General features: G+C 42.8%; 1 pseudogene; it reads left to right on the forward strand.

The window, feature by feature from the left end:
* The first annotated feature begins 8,962 nt into the window (after nt 1-8,962).
* On the forward strand, nt 8,963-9,808 carry LOC148390267 (uncharacterized; annotated as a pseudogene).
* The last annotated feature ends 417 nt before the right edge of the window (nt 9,809-10,225 follow it).

The following is a 10,225-nucleotide window of genomic DNA, read 5'->3' on the forward strand; positions in this document are numbered from 1 at the left end:
GCAGTGTTGGTCCAGGAGAGGTCTTCACTGATGTTCACCCCCAGGAATCTGATGCTGCTCACTCTCTCCACCACTGCACCGTCGATGGTCAGTGGCAGGTGTTGGGTGTGACCCTTCCGGAAGTCAACAACAATCTCCTTTGTCTTGCTGACGTTCAGCAGGAGGTTGTTGTCCCTACACCATGTGGTCAGAAGGTCGACCTCCGACCTGTATTGAGTCTCGTCACCCTTGGTGATGAGACCCACCAGAGTTGTGTCGTCAGCAAATTTCACTATGAGGTTGTTGCTGTAGGTTGCAGTGCAGTCATGCGTCAGCAGGGTGAAGAGCAGCGGACTGAGCATGTAACCTTGGGGGGCCCCCATGCTCAGCGTGATTCTGCTTGAGATATTGTTGCCAACACGTACTACTTGAGGCGTCTGACAGAGAAAGTCCAGTAGCCTGTTGCAGAAGTAGGTACTGAGTCCCAGTTCGTCGAATTTGCAGATGAGTCGCTGTGGTACAATGGTGTTGAATGCAGAACTGAACATACGAGTCTCTTTTTTCCAGGTGGGTGAGGGCTGAGTGGAGGGCAGAGCAGATTGCATCCTCAGAGGACCGTTTGGCTCGGTATGCAAACTGGAAGGGGTCATGGGTGGGGGGAAGAATGGATCTGATGCGTGTCATGACAAGGCGCTGAAAGCACTTCATGATGATGGGTGTCAGTGCCATGGGGCGGTAGTGCAGGATGGAGCAGTTTTCTTCTGCACAGGTATGATGGTGGCAGCCTTGAAACATGATGGGACGATGGCTTGCTGCAGGGTGTCATGTAACATGGGGGGAAAAGAAGGTGCAAATGGTAAAAAATGGATTGTTCACAGGAATAAATTGGCAGAGCTGAAATTCCAAATTTGTCCAAAAGATGGTGCCAGACCAAAACATGAGACCAAAAAAGGGGCCAAAATAAGCTAAGCAAGTTAAAATAGAAATAAAACAGGAACACGGTGTCAGAGTGTGAGTCACGCATGGACGCACAAATGTGATTTTTACTTTTTGATTTCTTTGCTTGGCTAAAAAATGTATTCTGTAACCGCTTAAAGCAATATTGTTAGTTAATTCGATCAAGAGACCCGTCACTATAAGAATAGTGGCGTGACATAAATTGGTTAAAGAAATAGATCAAAGGTTTGGATTTTTATTTCAGAGTTAATTGAAGCGTAACTTTAAAAAGTTATTTTCATGAAACAGGAAGTGAAGAAAAGGGGAAGTGAAAGGCTTTACCAGGGGCTAGCTGTACATTGGTGGAAGGTAATGCGTGGTCAAAGCGGAAACATCTGCTGAAGGACAGCAGGTGTACGAGCGGGGGAAAATTGTCCAAACCCTATACAGCAGGAGTGTCAAAGTCAAATGGACGGAGGGCCAAATAAAAAAATTAGCTACAAGCCGAGGGCCGGACTGATCGAATGTTCATTGAAATTTTTTTAAATGACGCATATAGTCTAGTGAACCTAATTGAACCTACTGAAAACTTAACAAATATATTCCAATATGATCAGATAAATAAAGCAATATTTTCTTATGGCTCTGTCAATAATCTTTAATTTTCAACAGACACAAACGACAAATTTCCTTTATATAAAAATCCCCATAACATGAACATTAAATGAAAGAAACCTTCATTGTTTAAGGCACCATCAGTAACCTATATTTTATATTTTAGCAAAAGTGGGCTAAATTTACTTCAAAGAAAAAAATAATAGCAATTTTCTATCATCCACGCAACTGAAATATTTTTAAAATGTAATTGGATTGAAATACAATAAAATAAAGTGCAAAAATCTATTAATCAAAAGTAACATGCAGTGAAAACAAATATTAAACTTTAACTTTTAAACTTTCTATTTTAGCAAAAGTGGGCTAAATTTACTTCAAAGAAAAAAATAATCCGCGTCTTTCGTTTCATAATGTCTCAGATTATACTCTTTCAGTACCGCCACACTTTCTCCACACAGAAGACACAGGTTTTCCTGCTACCTCCGTGAACATATACTCCGACTCCCACCTTGTTTGAAACCCCCGGTTCTCAGTGTCCACCTTCCTTTTTGCCATTTTTGATGGGTATCTGAAAGTTAATTTTACAGTTATGCTGACGACTGCTGTGCTAATAATAAACACTGAAATGAAGCAGCGTACTGCTCGGTGCGTTACCGTTGCATTGTGGGAAATGTAGTATTGGTGCTTGTAAAACATCTGCGGGTTGCCGGCTTGCTGCGGTCTGCGGGCCGGTTCTAATAATAAATCAAGATCATCCCAGGGGCCGTAAAAAACCTTCTCGCGGGCCGGATGTGGCCCGCGGGCCTTGACTCTGACATATGTGGGCTAAACGATAGCAACAACAGGCTAAACGATAGGTATGCTAACGTGACAAACGCAAACAAAGAGCTGAGACCGGGCCTGACGTAACATATAGACTGATTAAGGACAACTATTACATGAATAACATGTTTATAAAACCATCGGTGTCACTCCAATTCATTAAATCCATCGATCGTTCAATATGATAGCAACAGGCTAAACGATAGGTATGCTAACGTGACAAACACAACCGAGGAGCTGAGAACGGGCCTGACGTAACATATAGAGTGATTTAGGACTATTACATAAATAACATGTTTATAAAACCATCGGTGTCACTCCAATTCATTAAATCCATCGATCGTTCGATACGATAGCAACAGGCTAAACGATAGGTATGCTAACGTGACAAACACAAACGGAGAGCTGAGAATGGGCCTGACGTAACATATAGAGTTATTAAAGAAAACGATCACATGAATAACACGTTTATAAAATCATCGGTGTCACTCCAATTCATTAAATCCATCGATCGTTCTTTGTCAACAATGGGTGCGCGCGGCTGAGGGCGCTTGCACTTCAAAATATTCCACAGCTGTCAGGCAGGGAACAAGGCGGAGGACTCGGGTGCAGAGTCATTCTTTTCTCTGATTTATTCCAGCACACACACTGATCAAAAGTACAACTCAAGACGCCTCTTGCGAGGGAAACACGTGGCAAAAAGTTCAAACAAAAGCGTCGCACTCGGGCGAGACAAAAAGGCTATGGGGATCAAGACACTAACAAAAAGCGTCGCTCTGTGGCGAGACAAAAAGGCTATGGGGATCAAGGCACTAACAAAAAGCGTCGCTCTGTGGCGAGACAAAAAGGAGGAATCTTACTGGGAGCTCGGACGTCAAAGAATCGCTGGTGGTCGGGACGAGGCAAGACACACTGGCACAAGACAAAGGGAAGACACGGACTAAATACACACAAAAGGGCTGGGGCGCAGGTGCTAACAATTAGTGCAAATCACGCAGGTGCCACAATCGGGATCGGGGAATGCAAGACAACCGAACACAGAGGAAGGAAACACGAACTGAAACGGAAGGGATGACAAAAATAAAACAGGAAGTAAAGTTACGACACCGACGAGACAGAAAACCGGAAAAATAAACGTGACCGCATGACAACAGGCTCATATAATGATAAACTATATTTCAAATAACTATAATATAAGCAATAATATTATCAAACCATCCGTGCACTTTAAATCCATTAAATCCATCGATCAAATTCCTCGTCCTTTGTCAACATCGCCGCGCGGGCGCCCTGACGTCAGCCTCGTCTTTATTCCACAGATCTAGTATATAACTATATTGTAGCGTTAACAAAGTACAAGGATAGACGTGGGTTTGGTAAACGGCTCTTTATTAAACAAAACAAAGTTCCAAGCGTGTGGCGGCGTGGACTTCCAGACACGAGCGCTCCATGGCTTAGGACCGGGCGTGCGTAATGGCCATGTCCGAGCCCCGCGCACCGTTCGCGGACAGCCACTCGGCCGAGCGCCGGTGTTGTGCTCGATTTGGTTCCCCCGTGAGATTTTGTTCCCCCTGCCGCGGGAGCGCGCACAGCTTGTTTGGAAAGCGAAAAACCGATGCCGTACGGCGTCGTACGGCGTCAGCACTATGTTGTTTTCAATAAAAACATGAAGAACTCACGTTTGCGTCAGTCAATTTTAATTTTTATAAGGGATTATTGTCATTTGATGTCTTTAAATTCATCCGCGTTCTGCCATTGAAGCGGGGTGCATTCAAAGACCAGTCGTAAAGACGGAACACTCACTCACTTCACCAAAAAGCAAGGATATAATTACGTGAGCTCTTTGCATAAACCTCGATGCAAAGAAACTCCTCCTTTTGGGTACCGTTACATGCTACAAGGAGTATATATTACAAAGGAGACTTTATTCTTAATTGTAATCATCATTCATCCATCCATTTTATTACTCAGGTATTTTCAAAGCAAATTAATATTGTTGCATTTATTAATTTGCTTTAAAATGACAGCGCAATATAATTAAAAGCTGACACTCTAGCAATGTCAAACGTGTTCATTTAAGAAAAAGCCAAGATTGTGATCAAATCTTTCATAACGACAATGATTTGAGTGAATTGATTTGAATGAATAATTGAGAAGACATTTCAGTTCTGAAGGCTCCTTTTGTCCCAAGCAAAGTGAAAGGTGGTGGGATAAAAATTGTAACAGGAACGCTATAAAAAATGTCAAGCCGTGAATATTTGTGCCCCCCTCCCATTTTGAGAACGGTGAGTCTTGGACATCGACTGGCTTTTTTTCTGTCTTCCTGGGGGTCTGCTCAGGTAGTGTGGCAAATTTGAACAAGTTCCCTCATTCCTGGCCCAAGTTACAGGGGGGGAACAAATCCTCACGGGGCACCCGTGAGGATATGTTCCCCCCCCTTATTTTGAGAACGGTGAGTCCTAGACTCCAGCTGTTTTTTTTCTGTCTTCCTGGGGGTCTGCTCAGGAAGTGTGGCAAATTTGAACAGGTTCCCTCATTCCTGGCCCAAGTTACAGGGGGGGAACAAATCCTCACGGGTGCCCCGTGAGGATATGTTCCCCCCCCTTATTTTGAGAACGGTGAGTCCTAGACTCCAGCTGTTTTTTTCTGTCTTCCTGGGGGTCTGCTCAGGTAGTGTGGCAAATTTGAACAGGTTCCCTCATTCCTGGCCCAAGTTACAGGGGGGGAACAAATCCTCACGGGGCACCCGTGAGGATTTGTTCCCCCCCCTTATTTTGAGAACGGTGAGTCCTAGACTCCAGCTGTTTTTTTTCTGTCTTCCTGGGGGTCTGCTCAGGTAGTGTGGCAAATTTGAACAGGTTCCCTCATTCCTGGCCCAAGTTACAGGGGGGGAACAAATCCTCACGGGGCACCCGTGAGGATTTGTTCCCCCCCCTTATTTTGAGAACGGTGAGTCCTAGACTCCAGCTGTTTTTTTTCTGTCTTCCTGGGGGTCTGCTCAGGTAGTGTGGCAAATCTGAACAGGTTCCCTCATTCCTGGCCCAAGTTACAGGGGGGGAACATATCCTCAGCTGTTTTTTTTCTGATGATTTGTGCAGTGATACTGTTATTAATGCACTTTATCAACGTCTTTGGCCTTATTTGGGTCAAACAACTTTGACAACTTCAATAATTTCAATAAAATGTGTAAAGAACAAAATTAATGCCAATTGAGTTATGCCAGTTATAATGTCTTAATAAAGTTGTTGGTCCACTAATTGGCCCGACAACAATATTAAGATATTTAACTTCTTAACTTCATTGATAATTTTGCAATATATAATTCAATAAACAGTACTAATACAGACAGACCTTGAGTCTGTAGCCCAAGTTACAGGGGGGGAAACATATCCTCACGGGTGCCCTGTGAGAATATGTTCCCCCCCATTTAAAACGGTGTAAATGTAAATAAATGATTTGTGCACTGATAACTTTACAATATTGGATGTTAAATAAATAAATAAATAAATAAATAAATAAACAAATAGATAATAATGTTTTCTTTTCTTTGTTGGTCAAACAATATTGTCTTTAATTCAAACTTGTCACCGAAGCACCCCTTTTACCCGACTTTGTAAGTGCGCACTTCATAACTTGGGCCAGGAATGAGGGAACCTGTTCAAATTTGCCACACTACCTGAGCAGACCCCCAGGAAGACAGAAAAAAACAGCTGGAGTCTAGGACTCACCGTTCTCAAAATAAGGGGGGGGAACAAATCCTCACGGGTGCCCCGTGAGGATTTGTTCCCCCCCTGTAACTTGGGCCAGGAATGAGGGAACTTGTTCAAATTTGCCACACTACCTGAGCAGACCCCCAGGAAGACAGAAAAAAAACAGCTGGAGTCTAGGACTCACCGTTCTCAAAATAAGGGGGGGGAACATATCCTCACGGGGCACCCGTGAGGATTTGTTCCCCCCCTGTAACTTGGGCCAGGAATGAGGGAACCTGTTCAAATTTGCCACACTTCCTGAGCAGACCCCCAGGAAGACAGAAAAAAAACAGCTGGAGTCTAGGACTCACCGTTCTCAAAATAAGGGGGGGGAACATATCCTCACGGGGCACCCGTGAGGATTTGTTCCCCCCCTGTAACTTGGGCCAGGAATGAGGGAACCTGTTCAAATTTGCCACACTACCTGAGCAGACCCCCAGGAAGGCAGAAAAAAAATAGCTGGAGTCTAGGACTCACCGTTCTCAAAATAAGGGGGGGGAACAAATCCTCACGGGGCACCCGTGAGGATTTGTTCCCCCCCTGTAACTTGGGCCAGGAATGAGGGAACCTGTTCAAATTTGCCACACTACCTGAGCAGACCCCCAGGAAGACAGAAAAAAAACAGCTGGAGTCTAGGACTCACCGTTCTCAAAATAAGGGGGGGGGAACATATCCTCACGGGGCACCCGTGAGGATTTGTTCCCCCCCTGTAACTTGGGCCAGGAATGAGGGAACCTGTTCAAATTTGCCACACTACCTGAGCAGACCCCCAGGAAGACAGAAAAAAAGCCAGTCGATGTCCAGGACTCACCGTTCTCAAAATGGGAGGGGGGCACAAATATTCACGGCTTGACATTTTTTATAGCGTTCCTGTTACAATTTTTATCCCACCACCTTTCACTTTGCTTGGGACAAAAGGAGCCTTCAGAACTGAAATGTCTTCTCAATTATTCATTCAAATCAATTCACTCAAATCATTGTCGTTATGAAAGATTTGATCACAATCTTGGCTTTTTCTTAAACTAACACGTTTGACATTGCTAGAGTGTCAGCTTTTAATTATATTGCGCTGTCATTTTAAAGCAAATTAATAAATGCAACAATATTAATTTGCTTTGAAAATACCTGAGTAATAAAATGGATGGATGAATGATGATTACAATTAAGAATAAAGTCTCCTTTGTAATATATACTCCTTGTAGCATGTAACGGTACCCAAAAGGAGGAGTTTCTTTGCATCGAGGTTTATGCAAAGAGCTCACGTAATTATATCCTTGCTTTTTGGTGAAGTGAGTGAGTGTTCCGTCTTTACGACTGGTCTTTGAATGCACCCCGCTTCAATGGCAGAACGCGGATGAATTTAAAGACATCAAATGACAATAATCCCTTATAAAAATTAAAATTGACTGACGCAAACGTGAGTTCTTCATGTTTTTATTGAAAACAACATAGTGCTGACGCCGTACGACGCCGTACGGCATCGGTTTTTCGCTTTCCAAACAAGCTGTGCGCGCTCCCGCGGCAGGGGGAACAAAATCTCACGGGGGAACCAAATCGAGCACAACACCGGCCCCCGACTAAGCGGAGACCGGGCGTGCGTAAAAGCCATAATAGTTTTTCAAACCTTCTATGTCACTCCAAATCCTTAATTCCTTCAAACTCTTTGTCCTCCGTGTCACTTAGAAATGATCACCGCTAATGATGCCGGTAGTCCTTGTGTGGGCACTTTGTATGTAAACAACCGGCGCGCCGCGCTACTGACGTCACTTGAAATAGTAATCCATTGTTACATCACGGTTCTCCAAACTTTCTTTCTGCTGCTCGATTACTGTTTTCAGCTGCATATTTTACAACTTGAAGTTTGTAACTTGCAAAATATGAGTTTCTTTTTGGTGCCATTTTTCTTAAACCCACCCAGTTGATGAGTCACGGCCAACGGTAAAATTTAGAGCGCCCTCATCCAGTTTCGTCTGAAAATATATATTTTTTTGGTTGTTTTATCAAAGTCAAAGTCTGCTTTATCGTCGATTTTTTTTTTTTTATATACTAAGACACACAAAGAGATTGAAATTACGTTTCCACTATCCCTCGGTGAGATAGTACACATATGCATACAAGCAACACAAAAAAAACCAAGAAGGCACTAACAATGAATAAATAAGAGTGTTGAATAAATGATAAATAAACAAATAATAATAAATAATAATAATAAATATAAGAGGAGCAAAAATGGAGCAAGTGTACATACAGCAGACAGTGGACTTGGATATGGTGCTTTAAAGTGTTAATTGCTTTATTTGATGTTTTCTCTATTTTTTATGTTTTGAATATGTTCAAGATAAAGATATAAAAGCATGTGAAGTGATCAACTATACTAAAAATAACATGGGAAGTGGTCAACTATACTTGTAAGTGATGTCTTAATGATCAAGTAAAAATTTGTGAAAAAAAACATATATAAGTCGCTCCTGAGTATAAGTCGCCCCCCCACCCAAACTATGAAAAAAACCGCGACTTATAGTCCGGAAATTACGGTATATTTACTCTTATTTATTTTCTTATTTATTTAAATAAAGAGGAATGTTTATGAAAATCAGTTTGACTTTAAAATGTTTACAAAACTGTTTAAAAATACAAAAAAGCATTGTGAAGTACAATACAGTGTTTAAAAATACAATAAAGGTTCATAAAAGTCTTTTATGTATATTTTAACTATTTTCTCTACATCACGGATTTTCACCTTGGAACCAATTATCCGCGATAAAAGAGGAATTACTGTTTCTCATTCTCAACATTCTCTTTTATTTACCGGAAAATTGAGACCACGTATGAAGGATCAGCTCTTTACCCAAAATTTCAAGATGGCAGATGACAGTACGGCGACCCTCTTTATATTTCAGCCTTATTTGCTATTTTTACAGATTTGGGCATTACTGGTGTATTTTCTGTAGTGTCCGATCGTCAATCGTTATTAGATTCTCAATTTTTTTTCAAAGGTTCGGTTTGCAAGCCTCTGTGCACCACCTGCACCTGTCTTTTAGAAAGGTTGTCCCTGCTAGAGGAGTGTGTCCGCCAGCTACAAGCCGATAATCGTAGATGTGGCTGACACGAATGGGGGCTGCTATCAGCCTGCTAGTCCAGTTACCATTATCACCAAGCGGCTTGCTAACAGCAATGAGCCTGTTAAGACGCATAGCCGTCCCAAGCCACCTCGGTCTCCTGGCGCTCTCACTTTGGTCATAGGTGGCCCGTAACATCTCGCTTAAAAATCCATTTACAGTAATGTGTTTCCCTGGAGCCAGAGCACTCGAAATTAAATCTAACCTTGGGGAGCTGGCTTGCAATATGCCTAATCAACAGCGCAGCACCAACAACACTCGTCATTCGAATATATTGATACACGTAGGCTCCAATGATACTAGGATGAGGCAATCAGAGAACCCAAAGGAAAATATAGCGATTTGTGATCTCGCCAGAAAGATGAGTCGGAATGGAGTAATTGTCTCTGGCCCCTTGAGGCAATGATGAGTGGTTTAGCAGATTATTCTTGCCTAATCAGTGGATGGCTGGTTTCTGGAAGAATGAGGGATTTCAGTTTGTAGATCTGGGCCCGTACCGACCTGCTGAGGCTGGACGGCCTTCATCTTAACCGTGAAGGCGCCATCACTCTTTCTAGGAACATAGATTACTGTTCGAGCCGTTCATGACAATCCACTTTATAGCAGGCCTGGTCACAGGTGGCCGGGCCACCTGTTAGGATGGGTTTGGAGTCCGTTAAGTTAAACTTAACCAGCGCTAGGCTAGACTCGTATCATGCACATAGCTCTTTGTGTAGATTAGAGTGTCACAGTTTGAGAACATACACTGACATAATTTCTACTGAGGTAGTAGACAAGTCTAGTTACTCCTCTCTGACCGGTCTCACTGATGGTATGGTGCTCGCTCCTAATAATAGTACGTGTGTGCCAAATATAAACGATCAAATTCCTACGGTTGTCTCCTCCTGCTGCGTTAATAAACATTTCAAACGTAATGCCAGGCTTGGACAATCCCACTCATATATTGTCCAAAAATCCTCCCATGGGTACGAGATCTGATCAACCAATCAAAGCTACAGCAGCCGT

The sequence above is a fragment of the Syngnathus floridae genome, chromosome 11 (genome assembly GCF_059516105.1).
Source record: "Syngnathus floridae isolate MCC-2025c chromosome 11, RoL_Sflo_1.0, whole genome shotgun sequence".
Classification (NCBI taxonomy): domain Eukaryota; kingdom Metazoa; phylum Chordata; class Actinopteri; order Syngnathiformes; family Syngnathidae; genus Syngnathus; species Syngnathus floridae.